Source organism: Mastigoproctus giganteus, chromosome 5, assembly GCF_048544385.1.
Source record: "Mastigoproctus giganteus isolate SK-2022 chromosome 5, ASM4854438v1, whole genome shotgun sequence".
NCBI classification, from domain to species: domain Eukaryota; kingdom Metazoa; phylum Arthropoda; class Arachnida; order Uropygi; family Thelyphonidae; genus Mastigoproctus; species Mastigoproctus giganteus.
This window is the reverse complement of record NC_143579.1, coordinates 150,249,717-150,267,053: the sequence shown is the minus strand read 5'-3', so window position 1 is coordinate 150,267,053 and position 17,337 is coordinate 150,249,717. Positions and strand designations below refer to the sequence as shown.

Sequence of the window (17,337 nt, the reverse complement as noted above, 5' to 3'; positions counted from 1 at the left end):
ACTGGTTAAGTTCCCGAAATGCATTTCAGTACATGTGGAAACTTTATACGTGCTAAATTCCAAATGGGAAAGAAGTTGGTTGGAATCTTTTTCTTTAATATGTTTAACAATGTGTGGCACTTAAACCACTCAATGACAAGGGCTTCATTTTGAAGAATTTTATAACTGGAATTTAGTTTAACTACTGTAATAGCTGAATCGATGAGTGGGTTATGATTATAAGATTTAACATGTTGTGTTAGTTCTGTACTTGATAAATTAGATTTGAAGCTATTAAAGTGGTAGTAGGCACATGTGTTAGAAATTTTTGAAGTCCCAAATTTAGCTGTCTGTTGTACTACCAATGTAACATGCTTGACAATCTGATTGACATCTAATCAAATATATAATGTTATTATAAGATGTAAATATTAATTTGATATCTGTGTTCTTAAAAATCTGTTGAAGTCGTATGGCATATTGTTGATGGAATGGGAGGGCGATAAGGGGTTTGTGTATCTTATTCACGTGGTGATTAATTTTGCTAGGCTTATTGGTACTATTATGGACTTAGTAATGGTTACTTTTATTAGTTGTAATGGGTATTTCCTGTCGATAAACTTTTTGGTGAGGCATTGCAATTCTACAGATAGGTCTGTTAGTGTGTGACTGTATTTGATAGCATTATATATCTGATTATAGAGAACTGCTTTTTTGATGTATAGAGGATGGTGTATGTGTGTTCTTTCTGTATATTTTGATGCCTAAAATTGTACCGATTCTGTATATAGTGAGATTTAGAAAATTAATTTTATTATCGGTTTCTACTTCGAGGGTAAATTTGAGTCTCTCATGTGTTGTGTTAAATAAAGTGTCGATAGTGGTTTTGTTGCCCATTAAAAGGACATCATCTGCTAATCTCATATATAATTTAATACCTGGGGGAAAGGGTTGAAGTATTTTTTCTTCAATAGAAGCAAGGTAAATTTCGGATAAAGGGCCAGAGATGCCGAGGCCCATAGGAAGGCCAAAAATTTGTTCACAGATGTTATTTTGAAATTTAAATTGCTTTGCATTAAGTAACAGTGATGTGAGCTCTAAAATGTCATTAATGTTTAAGTCAGTACATTTTGTTAAAAGTGTCATCTTTGATTAATAGTTCTTTAAGAGCCAGTAGCAGGGTTTCGATGTGCTTGTTTGTATATAGGAAGACGACGTCAAAGGATGCGAGAATATCATTTTCAGATATGGTCACAGAAGTTATACATTCGTGGGCCTGCTTAGTATTGTAAACCCTGAACTGAGAAAATCTCATTAATTCTGTATAATTATGCTGTCTGTACTCTGCCAGCTAGTGACTGGAGGAAGTCCAAGTAGTGTATATATGTGGGAGGCATTATTAAGGCCGCTTTATATCCATGTATACTCAACAATTTCCATGGAGAAATCCATAAACCACCAACTCTCAAACTATCTCGAAACCTTCCATCTGATCAGATTTCCATATGGATTCCATCAATGTCGATCCATTGGTGATATATTCATTTGTTATTAATCTTTTAACATACATGATGGAAAAGTTTTGTGAAACTCACAAAATTGCTGTGTGTTTGGCATAGGTCTTCTAAACAAGCTCCCGTGTTATGCAGTTTGCCAACTTTTTTTTTTTTTGAAATTGAGTGTCCAATTGTTTATCTGATCACCCACTGCATTTAATGATTGATTGCTCCCAGTCTTCTTAACTTTCCTCTGTACATTTAACAACCTTCTTCCACTGGCTGGAAGTCCTATCACAGCTTTGCTGATGATTGAAACTTGCTCTGCACAAAGAGCTTCAAATTTTCAAATTTCCACCCCAGTTGCATAGATGCTGATCTTTAGATAATTCTTGATGAAATCAAAAAAATTTTTGATTTCATCAAGAATTATTCATTATCATTCATTCAAAAATTTCATCCTAAAACTCAGTCCTGTCTTATTTCTCACAATTATAGAGTACTGCTCTGGACAAGATCACATATCTCTATTAGCTTTACCCTGACTTCTCTCTTCGTATAAGTAAATCCCAACTATTGCTTCCTCTGCAGGCGCAGCAGTGCATAGCACACGCTTCTTGATTAGATCGGGGTTCAAGCCTGTGACCACCAAATATGGAGGATGTGGAAAGGTCAGGGAATGACCACCGCATACTCCTGGAGCAATATGGCCTTAGTTGCTAATGCTCCTAAAAATCAAATAATAAACAGCTTCCTCTGCAAGCATCAGAAAAATTGGATTTTCTTATTTTGCTTTTGGTTTTACTTTTCTAAATAGCTTTTCACTCTGTACACATCTAAAATCTGCCTTACCACGAAATATTGTTTCCAGATCTCAGGTGGTGCCTCAAAAACTTCTTGCAAGCTTCTAGATTCCATTCAGAAGAGGACAGTCAACTTAATTAAAACTGATCTCTTACATAGTTCCTTCATTCTGTCTCTTAAATGTGCAGTTCTGTTGCTTGCATCTTTTCTTAGATACCTCCTGGTCACTGTTCTGAATTGGCATCTGTAATTCCCCCACCCTCTTACAAAATCAGGTCACAGCCAGCTGTCATCCATTCACTGTCCAACTCCAAACTCACTGAACAGTTTTTTCCTCTTCCTTGTTTATCTTCATTTATCCTTTTTACTTCTATTGGCTGGAACAACATTCCTTCACACATATTTCACAATCTGTAAAAATTTGAGTATATAACATAGGTGTAGATACACCATAGTTTACCCATAAATTTAAACTATGTATGTGGTATAAAAGGCATCGTTTTAATTGTATCTCATATTGTGGCTGGCTTCACAACGAGATACCAGTTATTTAAAGATGCAATGCACAAGGCATAATTATATGTGGGTTTTAAATAATTAACTGTATAATATCAGTGTAGATACAGCATAGTTTACTCATAAATTTGAACTGCATATGTAGTTTAAATTCATATTGTGGCTGCCTTCACAATTAGATACCTGTTATTTAAAGATACAATGCACAAGGCATGAAGGCAGCCACAATATGAGATACAATTAAAATGATGCCTTTTATACTACATACATAGTTTAAATTTATGGGTAAAAAAGTAAAGTAAAGTGCAGCCATTATCAACCCACTGCAGGATGGAAGCCTCCTCAACAATTCATGCTGAGGGAAATGGACCATAATCTGCCACGCTGGTCCAGTGCGGGTTGGCAGATCGACCGTATTCAGCAGGCAGGGGCTTGAACCCCGGTCTACTCAAAGAGCGTGTGCTACTGCACTCCCGCTCTTGCCCACTCGGCTTAAAACCTATATATAAATATGCCTTGTGCATTGCATCTTTAAGTAAAAATTTCATTTGCAGTATCCATGTCAATAAGTATCATCTGTCTTTTGAACCTTTTCCGCATGCAGAATACTAGGTTAGTAAGTCAGCTTCTAAATACCTTTCACATTTGCGAGTTTCAAAAAAAAAAAAAAAAAAAGAAGTAAATAAGTTATCTGGGATGAATCTATCCAATTACATAGGTACCAGCTCTCCACATGACAGAGAATGTCTCATTTCAATAACATAGTTTTCTGTCTTTCTTTTTTGCAAAAAATAATAAAATGCTATTAATATTGGAATTTTTTTTTTTTTTTTTTTTTTTTTTTCATTTTGCAAATTTCTTATTTTTGTAATGAATTCAGCTATAATAAACATCTAAGAATAATTTGCCATAATTGTTCAGTTTGCCATTAAAAAAAAAAAAAAAAAAAAAAAAAACCTTTATTCTGCAGATTTTTCATTTTCATTATGATTCAGCCTGCGGTTTAGACATGTAGAAGGTTAATAAAAGAGTGAAGTTTATTGAAAATTAATATCAGTAAAGATTTATTTTTAAAGAAAGAAATGTATGGGGTGATGGCAACTCCTCTAACTCACATTGCTAACAGTCTAGAAATGAGTCACACCCCTGTCAATAAATAATAAAAGCTGCCTTCAAAGACCAATGAAAGATGAGTACAAAGACTAACTCATGAACATCAGAACAGATTGATGAATGATGAACTGTACACCACATTTGTGGCAAACTTTACCATAAGCATTGCATACATTTCAAAAATGGATGTGATTTGTGTTGATGCTATCCAAGAAAGAGTTAAGATTTGAAATTTTAATATAGTTATGGGAATAATTGAAATATCTATTAAAGCATTTTCATAATCACTTCATACATCCTCCTTGGCTAGATCATGTCCTGTTTTAGAAAGTTCAGCAAACATTTTGCACATCTTTTGAGACTGTGATGCGTTGAAGAATCACCCTCTTTGTTTCTCCCCCGAGTCACAGCACTCTTGCTACTCTGTGATCTTTGCTTCGCAACTCTAGTCTGGGTCATGATTTCTGTTTAAATACAATTTAATTAAAAGTGGAATTTAATAAGATTAATAAATATTTTTGATTAATTGATAGTAGTATACTAAGCCTAACGATTCCTAATACAGTGCTTCGTATTTAGTTTTATGTTGTACCTTACGCTATCAGTTCGAGATATATATGCGTTGCACTATTTCTTATCGATTACAATATGGCGGCTAGTTCATCAATATTGACGCCAACACCGGGAGTCGTAACTTTCAAAATCACTAATTAAATTGAAAATAAGAATCTAATGAACACTACTACACCTATATATTATCTTTGTAAAATGCAATGTAGTAAGTTAATTAACGAAGAATACGGTAAATCTATCAAAATACTTATCCATTTACAGCAGCCAAAAATCCACCGACCACAACCTCTTCCGCAACCACAGTGCCCTCCAATAATAGGAAACATACTTAAGAATGATTAAACACCATCCAGCACAGTGCTCTGAGAGTCGCTCTAGGGGCTTTCAGAACCTCGGCAGTTCAGAGCCTTTATATCGAAGTCCATTAACCTCCGTTACATCTTTGCAGAAAAACATTACTTCTGTTGTATGCCACAAGTCTGCAGTCTTCCCTCTCACCCTTGTTAGAGATGTCTGTATAATACTGAATGTGAGTCATTTTACAACATTAAACCTAATGAAATCTGACCCACTCCACTTAGATTTAAGGAACTGGTTCAATCATGGAATATAGAAATCAGTAATACATTTCAGGGCACGACACCACCAGATCCACCCTGGACAAATATCTGTGTAATACAGTGGGACCCCAACATCCGATGGTAATTCGTTCCACAAAACCCATTGTATGTTGAAAATATTGTAAGTTGAAACCAATAATGCATTGATTTTCTGTAATTCGTTCCCCAACAACACATAAAATAAGTATTTCTCACATGTTATACTTCATTTTTGCGGCGCCTCCGTAGCCAGGTGGGCAGGAGCAGCAGTGCGTAGCACACTGCTGCTCCTGCCCACCTGGCTACGGAGGCGGTCTAATCAAGAAGTAGCACACTTCTTGATTAGACCGGGGTTCGAGCCCGTGATCACCAAATATGGAGGATGTGGAAAGGTCAGGGAATGACCACCGCATATCCCCGGAGCAATATGGCCTTAGTTGCTAATGCTCCTAAAAACCAAATAAACAAAACAAACAAACAAACTTCATTTTTACCTTAAAAATGAGTTTTTTTTATAAAGATTACTTAATAAATAGTCATAGACATTTAAAAAAAAAAAAAAAAAAACCAGTCTTGTTGCCCTTCTCTGTACTCATACTAGCAACTCTACATCCTTCCTAAAACAAGGCTTCCAGATCTGTATGCAGTACTCAAGGTGTGGCCTGGCCACGCCTTTAACCAGTGACTCCATTATTTTCCCTGGAACAGAAATTAAACTAACAGGGTATAATTATTTGTGTCATCTTTTGATTCCTTTGTGAATTGGAAATACTTTTTACATCTCCAGTCCATGGTGACCTCCCCTGAGTCCAATGATGCTCTCATAATTATGGCTAAGAGTTTTACTTCCTCTGTCCCCTCCTTTAATATAACTGAATAGATCCCATCCACCCCAGGTGCCTTTCTTATGTTTAACTTCAACAATTTCTCCTCCACTTTGCTCTCAGTTATTCCAAAATCATTTATCTCTCTGTTAGAGTTTAATAATCTTCTGTTCTTCACTTCCCCTAGGAGCAGCAGTGCATAGCACACGCTTCTTGATTAGACCGGGGTTCGAGCCCGTCACCACCAAATACGGAGGATGCGGAAAGGTCAGGGAATGACCACCGCATATCCCGGAGCAATATGGCCTTAGTTGCTAATGCTCCTAAAAACCAAACAACAAACAACAATCAATTCTTCACTTCCTTATAGAATTCCTCACGTGTGAATGTTGATGCAAAATACTCATTCACTTTGGCAGCTATCTGAGTGGGATCATCTACAGCCAAACCATTGATATCAAGCAGACCAATCTGGTTCATCCCCTTCCTTTTAGAGTTTATAAAAGTAAAAAGGTCTTTGCATCCTTTGCCAAAGATTTCTCTTAATCTTCCTTCGCTTGCCTAACCTCCTTTGTGACTTGATTACAGAGTATCTTATATCTCCCATATGCTTCTGTGTTGGCTGATAATTTATATGCATCCCATGCAATTTTCTTCTCTGCCACGAGTCTCATTAGTTCATCTGATATCCATTTGGGCCTAAACCCTCAAGATTATCGAGATATATGCTGTCAAGTACACTATATCGTAACAATTGCAATGTTAAATTATCATTTAATACAATATTTTTTATTCAACTTTAATTTAATGATAAATACAAAAGATATATGCCCAATAAGTGATTAAAACCTTCCAAACTACTTAAGTTATCATGATTAAAACCTCACTGTTTCTCTACACTACTGGGTTACATTCTACCAGAGATAGGGGATGGTGAGTTTCAGCACAGTATGTATAATGTATTTAGGAAGAATAGTGCAGATAGAAGAGGTGGTGAGGGTCATGCTTCTTATCAAAAGCAACCGACCGCAATGAATGCTTTCCCAAATTCACGCATTTCGCATGCTAGGTGTGAGGTAGTTGGAAGCAAAGGTACAATTAGAGTGGTAGTAACCTACAGTCCAAGTAATTGTAAAATTGTGAACATTATGATCAGTCCCTACATGGAAATGGAATGGGAAAGTAAGCTTGAATGTCTTATTTTAGGTGAGTTTAATTTGCCTCTAATTGATTGGAGAAAATGCGAAGGAAACTCCACATGGGTGACAAAATTTTTAAATCAGTTAGATGATTTTTATTTGTACCAACATGTCAGGGAAAGTGCCATGGAAAAGAATATTCTATAACAGATCATCATCCATGAACCAGACGACATAATAGGGCTGACAGTACAGGAACCAGTAACAGGAAGTGATCACAGAGTTCTAGGGTGAATGATGAAGAGAGAGAGAGAGAGAGAGAGAGAGAGAGAGAGAGAGAGAGAGAGAGAGAGAGAGAGAGAGAAAGGTAGCAGTAGTTAAAGGCAAAGAAATGGGTTATAATTTCAGAAAAGAAATTATGATGCCTTAAGGTGCTACATGACCTCTATTAACTGGGTAGATATTTCACAGAGAGTGAATATGATTGAATTATGGTATACCTCTAAAACATTAATCACAGAAGCCTTGAATGTGTGTTTATACCTTTAAAAAAATACTCCATGAGGAGGATTCCAAGTTAGATGAATAATGAAGTTGCCAGATTTCTTAAGCAGAAAAAGACTGCATGGAAAAGTTAGAGCAATGCAAAGTACTGAAGCCTGTAACAGCTACAAAGTGATCTGTAATAGTGCCAAAGAAAAGGTTATGCTGGCAAAGAGTGGAGATAAGGAATTCTTCACATATATAAATGCAAAGAAGAGAAGGACAAACGAGATCAGACCTTTATGTAATGGACATGGGATAGTATTAGATACCACTGCTGATGTTGCAGATGAACTCAAAAGTTACTTTGCATCTATATTTATAGAAGAAAAACCCTTTGTCTATGAGAAATTATGGGAATTAAGTTGAAAACTATGTAATTAATGATATTGAAACTTCACATGATTATTTAATGAAAAAAACTTTTGAGCCTAAAGGCAAGTAAGGCTTCTGGAGTTGGCATATACCCTATAATCTAAAGGGATGCGGCAAGTGAGTGCACTGAACCACTGAGGCTAATTATGAAAGCATAACTGGACTCGGGAGTGATTCTGTTGGATTGAAAAAGTGCCAATGTATTTCCAATTCATAAAAGCAGAAGAGTGGAGTTGAGGAATTTTTCACATATATAAATGCAGTAGTAGGGAAAATCATCGAAGCAATGATCAAGGGTGGAATTCTGAAGGATACTCAGCCATGGTTTTGTGAAGGGAAAATCATGTTTAACAAATCTGGTAGCTGTTTTGACAGGGTCACAGATGAGCTGGATTTAGGGAATAATATCAACATTGTTTATTTGGATTTCAGCAAAGCATTTGACTTAGTCCCACATGAGCAGTTACTTTATAAGTGGGAACAGGTTGGAATCAGGGAAAATCATTAGATGGATAGCTTTAGGGCAGGAGGCAGAGGGTTGTGATAAATAGTTACATTTTTCTAATGTTCCCTGAAGTCTATCTAGGTCACTCTTCAGAGTGACCTAGACAAACTTCAGGGAACATTAGAAAAATGGCAGCTGTGCTTTAATCCAGCAAAATGTATAGTATTACACCTGGGGAACTGTAACCGCAAAATAACGTATACACTTTGTGGAGTTGAACTAAATAAATCAAGTAGTGGAGGAAAGGGACTTGGGTGTTAAGATATGGTCAGATATGAAGTTCTCCAAGCATTCTAGACAGGTTTCAATGAAGGTCCATGGCATCCTATTAATGATTTATTGAACGCTTGCTAATAGAGGTAAGAACGTCAGAATTCCATTATATAAGGCTATTGTGAGACCACACTTGGAATAGTGTTCCTGTATGGAGACTGCACCTAAAGAAAGACGTTGTTCTTCATGAAAGTGTCCAAAGACGGGTAACTACGGATGAGATCACAAAAGGGCGTCTGTATGAGAAGACTTCGAATATTGGGTTGAAGAGCTTGGAAGCTAGGCACCTTAGAGAAGACTTGATTGAGGTGTTTAAGGCTCTGAGAGGCATAAGCAAAATGAATGAGGAAAACTAGGGGGCATAAATTCAAGTTACAGGGTGGGGAGAGATGTTTAGACTGGATTGCAGGAAGTTTTATTTTAGGTAGCGAGTTATAAATTACCTACATAGGTAGTAGTGGCTGACAATTTGGGGAAATTAAAAGGTCAGCTTGATAGTTATCTATGGTAGGAAGGAAACACATGGGTTTTCTATTTACTTTTCTTTTTTTTTTTATTAGTTATTTTTTAAAATTTTCTTATAATTATTTTGTTCTTTTTCTTTCTTTCTTTTCCCTTTTTTTTTTTTTTCTTTTTTGGCTGGTGCAGCATAAGCTTCCTTGCATCATGTGGCCATTGCTAATACCAATACTAATTTGATGACTGAATGACACTCCAATTTCAGCAGTTTCATAATTTGATATAGGTGTCTTCCTTCTTTCTGTTACAACAACACAGTTTAAAAAGATAGTGGGATCAAAATTAGTATGATTCAAGTTAGATATGTAGGAACATAATAAATCATGAATCATTGAAATATAACCATGGGAAGTACCTTAGTTAGATAATTTATTGAACACCCCTTGTAGTTTTAGGTTCAGTTTAATTTAGAAGTAGGCTTTAGTGCTAGCAGAGTGAAGAGCGTAAATATATACATGCATAACACACGTGATTTTTTTTTATTGGCATAATCATTTATATAAATGCATAATCACTCATGCATGCCAACAAATATCATACCGGCATAAATCCATATAAACAATGAAACACATACAGAAAAACACTGACATACTCTAAAGCAGCTGTTCCCAAACTACTGAGATTTACGGACCCCTTCAAAAATCAAAACATGTTTCCGGACTTTATATATAATAACTTTATCTATCATCAGTTTGCTATACATAGAACGAATAATTTGAAATATGTTTAACATTATATATATTAATCATATCAAAAATAAGTAATGTTCTATAACGAAATTCATTGTGATTCTGAGTATATTATTTTAAAAAAATAAACACATATTACTTGATACCTTTTGAATGTTTCGTGGACCCCCAGGGTTCCTTGACCCCAGTTTAGGAAACACTGCTCTAAAGCATATACATATACTACCATAATTACACAAATGCAAGATTTTTTTTTTTTACTGATTCACAAATATACAGCACTTTACATACTCATACGCTCTCATTCCCCTCACAGACACACTTGCACAAATAGACACATGCACGACAGCCAAAAAGGCACACCACTCCTCAAAATACATATATGGGGAAAAAAACAAAAAAAACAGGCTGGATTAAGTCTGAGGAACATACGGGTAAAGGCACCCTGCCAATGAGAAAACATTAAAAGAAGCCGGGGAGAGTTATGTTTCAGAGAGTTAAAGATTAGAGGACAGGAGTGGTCAGTGGGAACAAACTAGTATATTTAGGGGATGCTGATCTCAGAGTAGTCAAGGGTGGAAGAAGAAGAAACCTTATAAGCTAAGGAAAATAAGGAGGGACAGGACAAGGAGTGGTCCAGTGCACCTGTCCATCACATGGTCACAACAGTGACATACCAATATGCAGAGTCACATTTTTTTTTATTTTTTATTTTATTTTTTTTTTTTTTTTTTACCAATTCAGTTGCATGAACAAGAGATGGTACATTGTCACAAAGATCCAGGGATGCAACACCATATTCTAATAAAGTAACTGGTTTTTTAAATTTTATTATCCAGTGTAATGTCACAATCAAGAATAAAATTTTTAAACTATTTCTTGCCTTTTCTCCAAAAGAAACTGATCGGCATAAAAAATTCAACAGCACCTGCTGATGGATCTCAATTGCCAAGCCAACTAGATAGTTAAGTAAAATGAATGAGTAAAATGAAACTTTTGAATTTATAAAAAGTATATTTGTAGAGACCACTGCTTTTTAAATTAACATATCTGAAATGTTTTTTCTTGTTAACTGTTTCATTGTTACTGATTTCCACAGATAATGAAAGATTTTTGTTTAATTTTTTTTTATAGCATGGAATAAAATATTGCAAGATTATGATGAAGGTAAGTTTTTCACATTCATTTTGTAATTTACTGTAGCAGTTTACAAAAAGAGCTGCAATGACTTTGTTTTTTTTTTTTTTTTTTTTTTGAGAGTATTTGCAATGACAGGGGAAGATGGAAACATATGGATACATGTCTGAGGGAGAGGTCCCCGTGGACTGGAGATGTGCAAATGTGTCCCCAATTCACAAAGGGTAACACGAGTAATTACAGACCTGTTAGTTTAACTTCTGTTTTGGGAAAATTAATGGAGGCACTGGTTAAAGAAGCACTGCAGGATCATCTAGACAAGGCTGCAGTAATAATTCAGACACAGCATGGGTTTGTTAAGGGAAAGTCTTGTCTGACCAATTTGATTGGATACTATGGAAACGAATTTTGATATCATATAATTGGATTTCAGGGAAGCTTTTGATACCATTGCACATGGAAGACTACTGTGCAAATTGAAGCAGTATGGCATTAAGGGCAAATTGCTGCTATGAATAAAGGGATGGTTGAGTGGGAGAAGACAGAGTGGTAATCAGTGGACACTGCTCTTTGTGGACTAATGTTAGTGGAGTCCCCCAGGTTTCGGTGTTGGGCCCATTGTTGTTTTCTGTATTTATTAATGATATTGATGAAGGTATATCGGGCTTAACGTTCAAGTTTGCAGACGATACGAAGGTTGGCAGGGTTGTTAATAACACTAATGGCAGTGCACTACTGCAACAGGATCTAGAAAAATTGAGCAGATGGGCTGAGAGGTGACAACTGAAGTTGACAAATGTAAATTACCACATTGACAAATGTAGTTGACAAATGAACATTGACAAATGTAAAGTACCGCATATGGATAGCAGCCCCAAGTGCCAAGCAATTTTCTTGAGTGATAAATAAAGTGATTTTCTGAATGATTTCATTCCGTTTTCTTTCCAGTGCCTTTCTTATTGTCAGTTCTTTAGAAGTGGTTCTGTACTTAATAGATTTTGTGTAAGAACCCATAAAGGAAAATCACCTTTCTTTTCTTAGTGTATTAATCAATTTTTTTTTCACTAACAAACTAACCTCTCCAGGTGCTTGGTCACTAGGTGGCACCGCTCCTGCCTCCCTGTGGCAGGAAACCTGAAAGGAAAAAATAATCCTTTCATGGCTCTCTGAACAGTCCAGGTTACTTGCCCATCCTTTTTTTTTTTTTTTTTTACGTAAACCCCAAACAGGAGAGGTATTAGAACCGATAGTACTTATTACCGTGCTTGGGTTGGAGGTTGAGAAGGCAGAAGATATTTGTTGACATTGGACTTAAACTTCTGTAGACTGTAATTTTCAGGAAATATGTATGAAGGAAGGAAGGTTGTTTCGCAAAACAGCAGTTGAATGAATAAACGAGGAAGATGAAAAGTTGGTTCTGTGAGTTTGAAGTTGGACAGTAAATGGATGTTGGCTGGTGGCACACGTGTTCGGACTGTTTTGAAAGCGAGAGCGGGAATTATAGAAGCCCATTCAGAAGAACAGTGCCCATGGAAATATCTGTAGAAGAGGCATGCAGCAGGAAACAGTACGTCTATGAGACAGCGAGTGGAGAGAGACTCTGTTAGAGAGGAGTCATTAATTAACCTAACTGTCCTCTTCTGAACAGAATCAGGAAGCCTGAGAGAGAGAGAGGTTTTGAGAGCACCACCCCAGATGTGGGAACAATATTCCATGGTAGGGCACATTTGCGATTTGTACAGAGTGAACATCTGTTTGGAAGAAAAGTAACGCCGAGAACAAAAGAGAAAACCAAGTTTTTTAGATGTAGATGAAGCAATATTTGTAATGTGCTTGTGCCAAGAGAAATTAAGGCGCCTCCATAGCTAGGTGGGAAGGAACACAGTATGTAGCACACACTTCTTGATTAGACCAGGATTTGAGCCCGTCATCACAAAATACGGAGGATGTGGAAAGGTCAGGGAATGACCACCGCATATCCCCGGAGCAATATGGCCTTATTTGCTAATGCTCCTAAAAACCAAATAACAAACAACAACAAGAGAGATTAGAAGTCAGGGTAAACCCAAAATAGATATATCATTTATCTAGAAATCAGAGTGTCACCAAAGATAAGCATAGGAGCATATGGATCCTTTTTGCGAGATATAAGACAGGACTGAGTTCTAGAAGGATTGAAATCAAAGTTGTCTTTGCCCCACTGGAGAATTCATGGAGATCGGCATTTAAGGAATTGGTAGCAGATTTTTGAGAAGTTGAAGCTGATTGAGCTGACAAGGTTTTTCAAAATGGAAAGTGGAATGCAGTGTCCTGTCATCGGCAAAACTGTGGATAGGATTTCATGTCAATGGAAAAAGGTCATTAATATACAAGAGGAAAAGAGTGGGGGGAAAGAACTGAACCTTGGGGGACACCAGCATTAGTGGAGAAGTTAGAAGACAGAGAGCTATCTACCATCACCCTCAATGAGTGATCTGAGAGAAAACTGGATAACCAATTACAAAAAACAGTTGGCAAACCATAAGATGGAAGCTTGTTTAGAAGACCTTTATGCCAAACACAATCAAAAGCCTTTGAGATGTCAAGAGCAACTGCTTGTGTTTCACCGAACTTTTTCATTGAATTAGGCCATAAATGGGTAACATAAGCCAGAATATTCCACCAGTGAATCGACGCTGACAGAATCCATACTGGCGATCTTTGATCAGATGGAAGGTTTCTAGGTAGTTTAATAGTTGGCGGTTAATTCATTTCTCCATTACTTTAGAAAGAGTAGAAGTAATTGCAATGGGACGATAATTGGATGGGAGGGATTTGTCAACCTTTTTAGGAACTGGCTGGATATGAGCAAATTTCCAAGCAGAAGGAAAAACACCTTTGGAATAAGAAAGTGAAAAAAGGTGGCAAAGAACAGGAGTAAGTTCAGGAGAACAAGTTTTGAGAACAAGTGGAGAAATACCATTGGGACCTGGAGCTTTCTTAGCATCAAGATACGTCAACATCCTTTTGACAAAAGACCACAGGTGACATTGAATGGAGCATGTTGGGAATGGTGGTAGGTGTTTTACCACGATCATTAATACATGAGTTAGAAAAAAAATGGGATGCTAGCAGGTCAGTTTTATCCTTGGCTTGAAGTGAGAACAGAACCATCTGGTTTGGACAGAGGTGGGAGCAGAGATGAGCAAAAGTTCGGCCAATAGCTTTGTCAAGAGACCAGAATGCTCGGCTACCATTAGGTCAAGAAGCAAGTTTTCTACTCTTAGCCTGTTCAAACTCTAGTCTGGACTGATTAATAACTGCTTTACAACTGTTGCAAGCTTTGGTGTAGGCAGAAAATGAAATTGAAGAATTCGAAACAAGCCAATTACGATATGCAACGTTCTTGTCTTGAACAGCCTTAGCACATTTATTGGAAAACTGAGGTTTAGATAAGGACGAGATTTTAAAGTGGAGTGTGGGATAAAGGATTCCATTCCTGCAAGAATAATTTCACTGACACGATCTGAGCAAACGTTGACATCAGACGTTTGACACAGTAATCCGACCAAGGAAAAGAAGAAAAGAAATCTCGCAGGTCATCCCATTTTGCCTTGTTTCGTATTGTTGGGCATTACATTCTTGTAATGCCAAACAATACGAAGTTGGGAATAGCCATGAGATAAGACTCCATTGGAGAAGAGAGACAATCACCAAGTTGTGATCTGAGGTGTCTAAAGGACCTCTCACTTCGACTATGTACTTAGAAGGGTTGATTGTGAGAAAAATATCAAGTGTGTTGGTTGTATGGTTAGGATTGTCCTGTATTCTTGTAGGTAAATGAACAATATGTGCAAGTTCATTAGTAATTGCAAAAGGCTCAGCATCTCGACCAGCTGGGTCGGTGTGACTAGAAAACGGATGCCAGCCAGAATTGTGAACATTAAAATCAACAAGAAAAATTACCTCACTGTTAGGAAAGTTGGACTGGCAAAGAGAGGAAGTCAGAGCTCCAAGTGATTAATGGAGTTCGGAGAACGGTAGAGACAACAGATGAATTTGACACAATGAGGTAGAGAGATTTTAAGCTAGAGGAGATCAAAGAGAGGAAATTCCAAATTACGAAGTCTCTGACAGGGAATATCGGAACGGACGTATGCACAAGTACCACCTTTGAGGTGAAAGGAATCGTACAGCGAATAATTTGGGCAACTGAGATGAGCAATAGTTGAATCAACCGATAACTGAGATTCTGTGAGAAAAAGTACATGGAGTTTGGCAGACTGCAAGTGGAAGTGGACATCGTTGAGATTAGAATTCACACCACGTTTATTTGTGAAATGAATTATAATGTCTTTGGGAGGTTTACATCTTTTTGCAGATAAGCTTACTCTATTAGTTTGACAATTCATGGTGTATTCAATGGTAAGAAAAAGTGGGGGATGACATTCTGTATGAAGTAATGAAATTTGTGGATATGGCGTATACATGGTAAGAATATACCCAGATCTTTGACATAACGTGGCCTCGACAATGCCCCCCCGCATACACACTACTCGGACTCTCTCTAGCCACTATCTGGCAGAGTAGAGGTAGCAAGATTATACACTAGCTGATCCGGTAGCCTCCTAGAGAGTTACCAATAGGTTCGGTCCGGTGTACTAACTAGCAGTCGGCCTGAAACACCGTTTTAGAGCTGTACCCTCGAAATGTATGGAAGATTGGATCTCACCACGATGTTCTTCATAACCTCAAAAGTCATCAATTCTATTGCATGATGGAAGAGATGGGGAAGCGTTGACCGGAACTTAGCTCTGGAGACTAAACATGGGTTCCACCACTTCAAACTTCCAATAAGCAAAGTGGTAGTATTGCACCGGTTGATGAGAGTCATCTACCACCTAGTACTGCCTGGTAACACAGAGGGGCGGCATTCCTCCATGTGGTGTGGGCACCACACCACATGGAGGGTGCACACCACTGGGTAGAATCCATACCCAGGATTACTAACAATCCCACCATCATGAAGGTGCAAGCAGAGGATTTGTCTGTTACAGACCGTCCAGACTTCGCCGAAATTGGGTCCACTTGACTTGGGTGTCACCCGAATATCAGTTCCATCAGTGTTTTAGACTCCCAGGTAGCAAGTACAGCTTGTCTGGCATATCTGAGAGAATGTCTGTGACAACCTCAAGCACCTTGCAGCTCATCTGTGTTCCTTCGTGGTCATCGTGCATCCACAGGGCAAACGACTCTTCCAGTAGAACAATGTGCACTCCCTCACACAGATCAATTGATGATTAGAACATGGTTTGAAGAGAATTCTGCAGATACCATTATGGAATGGCCTCCCTGTTCATCAGACAATGAACCCTGTGGAGCAACTTTGGAATGCTGTGGAAAGGTCTGTTCGAGCTTTGGATCCTCCACCCAGGAATGCGACAGAATGGACAGCAGTGAGACAAGCATGAAATACCGGTGAAACACTTTCGTGAATTAGTGGAATTGATGTCTGGCCGTGTGACTGCCCTTATGTGGGCAAAGGTTGGGCCTACCCGTTACTAGGTAGGTATCCCATGATTAATTCAATCAAATGTATGCATTCAAATTGGTCAGACAAAATCACCCATTAATAAATTCATGCTGTGATTGCAGTATAACTGCATTCCTGCCTAGATGCTCCTGCACTACTTCTTTAACCAATGACTATTATTTCCTGTGGAACAGACATTAAGCTAATACATCTATAATTACTCATGTCACATTATGAATTGGGGATACACAATTGCACATCTCCTACCCTATAGGGACCTACCCTGAATCCAAGGATGCTCTCAGAATTATGGCTAAGGGTTTGCTTAACTCATTTTGTGATTCCCTTTAATGTAATTGGATAGATTTCATCTACCCCAATGCACCGTTTTTATGTTTAACTTCAACAATTTCTCATCCACTTTCAGTTATCACAAAATCATTTGGCGCCTCTGTAGCCAGGTGGGCAGGAGCAGCAGTGCGTAGCACATGCTTCTTGATTAGACCGGGGTTCAAGCCCGTGACCACAAAATACGGAGGATGCGGAAAGGTCAGGGAATGACCACCGCATATCCCCAGAGCATTATGGCCTTAGTTGCTAATGCTCCTAAAAAAAAAAATAAATAAATAAAATCATTTAGCTCCCCATTAGAGTTTAATAAGCTTCTGGCATCCCCTTCCCTAAAGAATCCCCCTGTGTGAATGTAGAAGCAAAATATCCATTCAATTTATCAGCAGTGTA

The 17,337-nt window shown here is 37.7% G+C and overlaps 1 long non-coding RNA gene across 1 annotated transcript in view; it reads left to right on the top strand.

Moving 5' to 3' along the window:
• Positions 1-17,337, top strand: part of LOC150085764 (uncharacterized) — a 29,642-nt gene that overhangs the window by 1,062 nt on the left and 11,243 nt on the right. Inside the window, exon 2 of the long non-coding RNA XR_016546936.1 lies at positions 11,082-11,114. This is a non-coding gene — a long non-coding RNA (uncharacterized LOC150085764). The remainder of the gene's footprint in view (positions 1-11,081; positions 11,115-17,337) is intronic.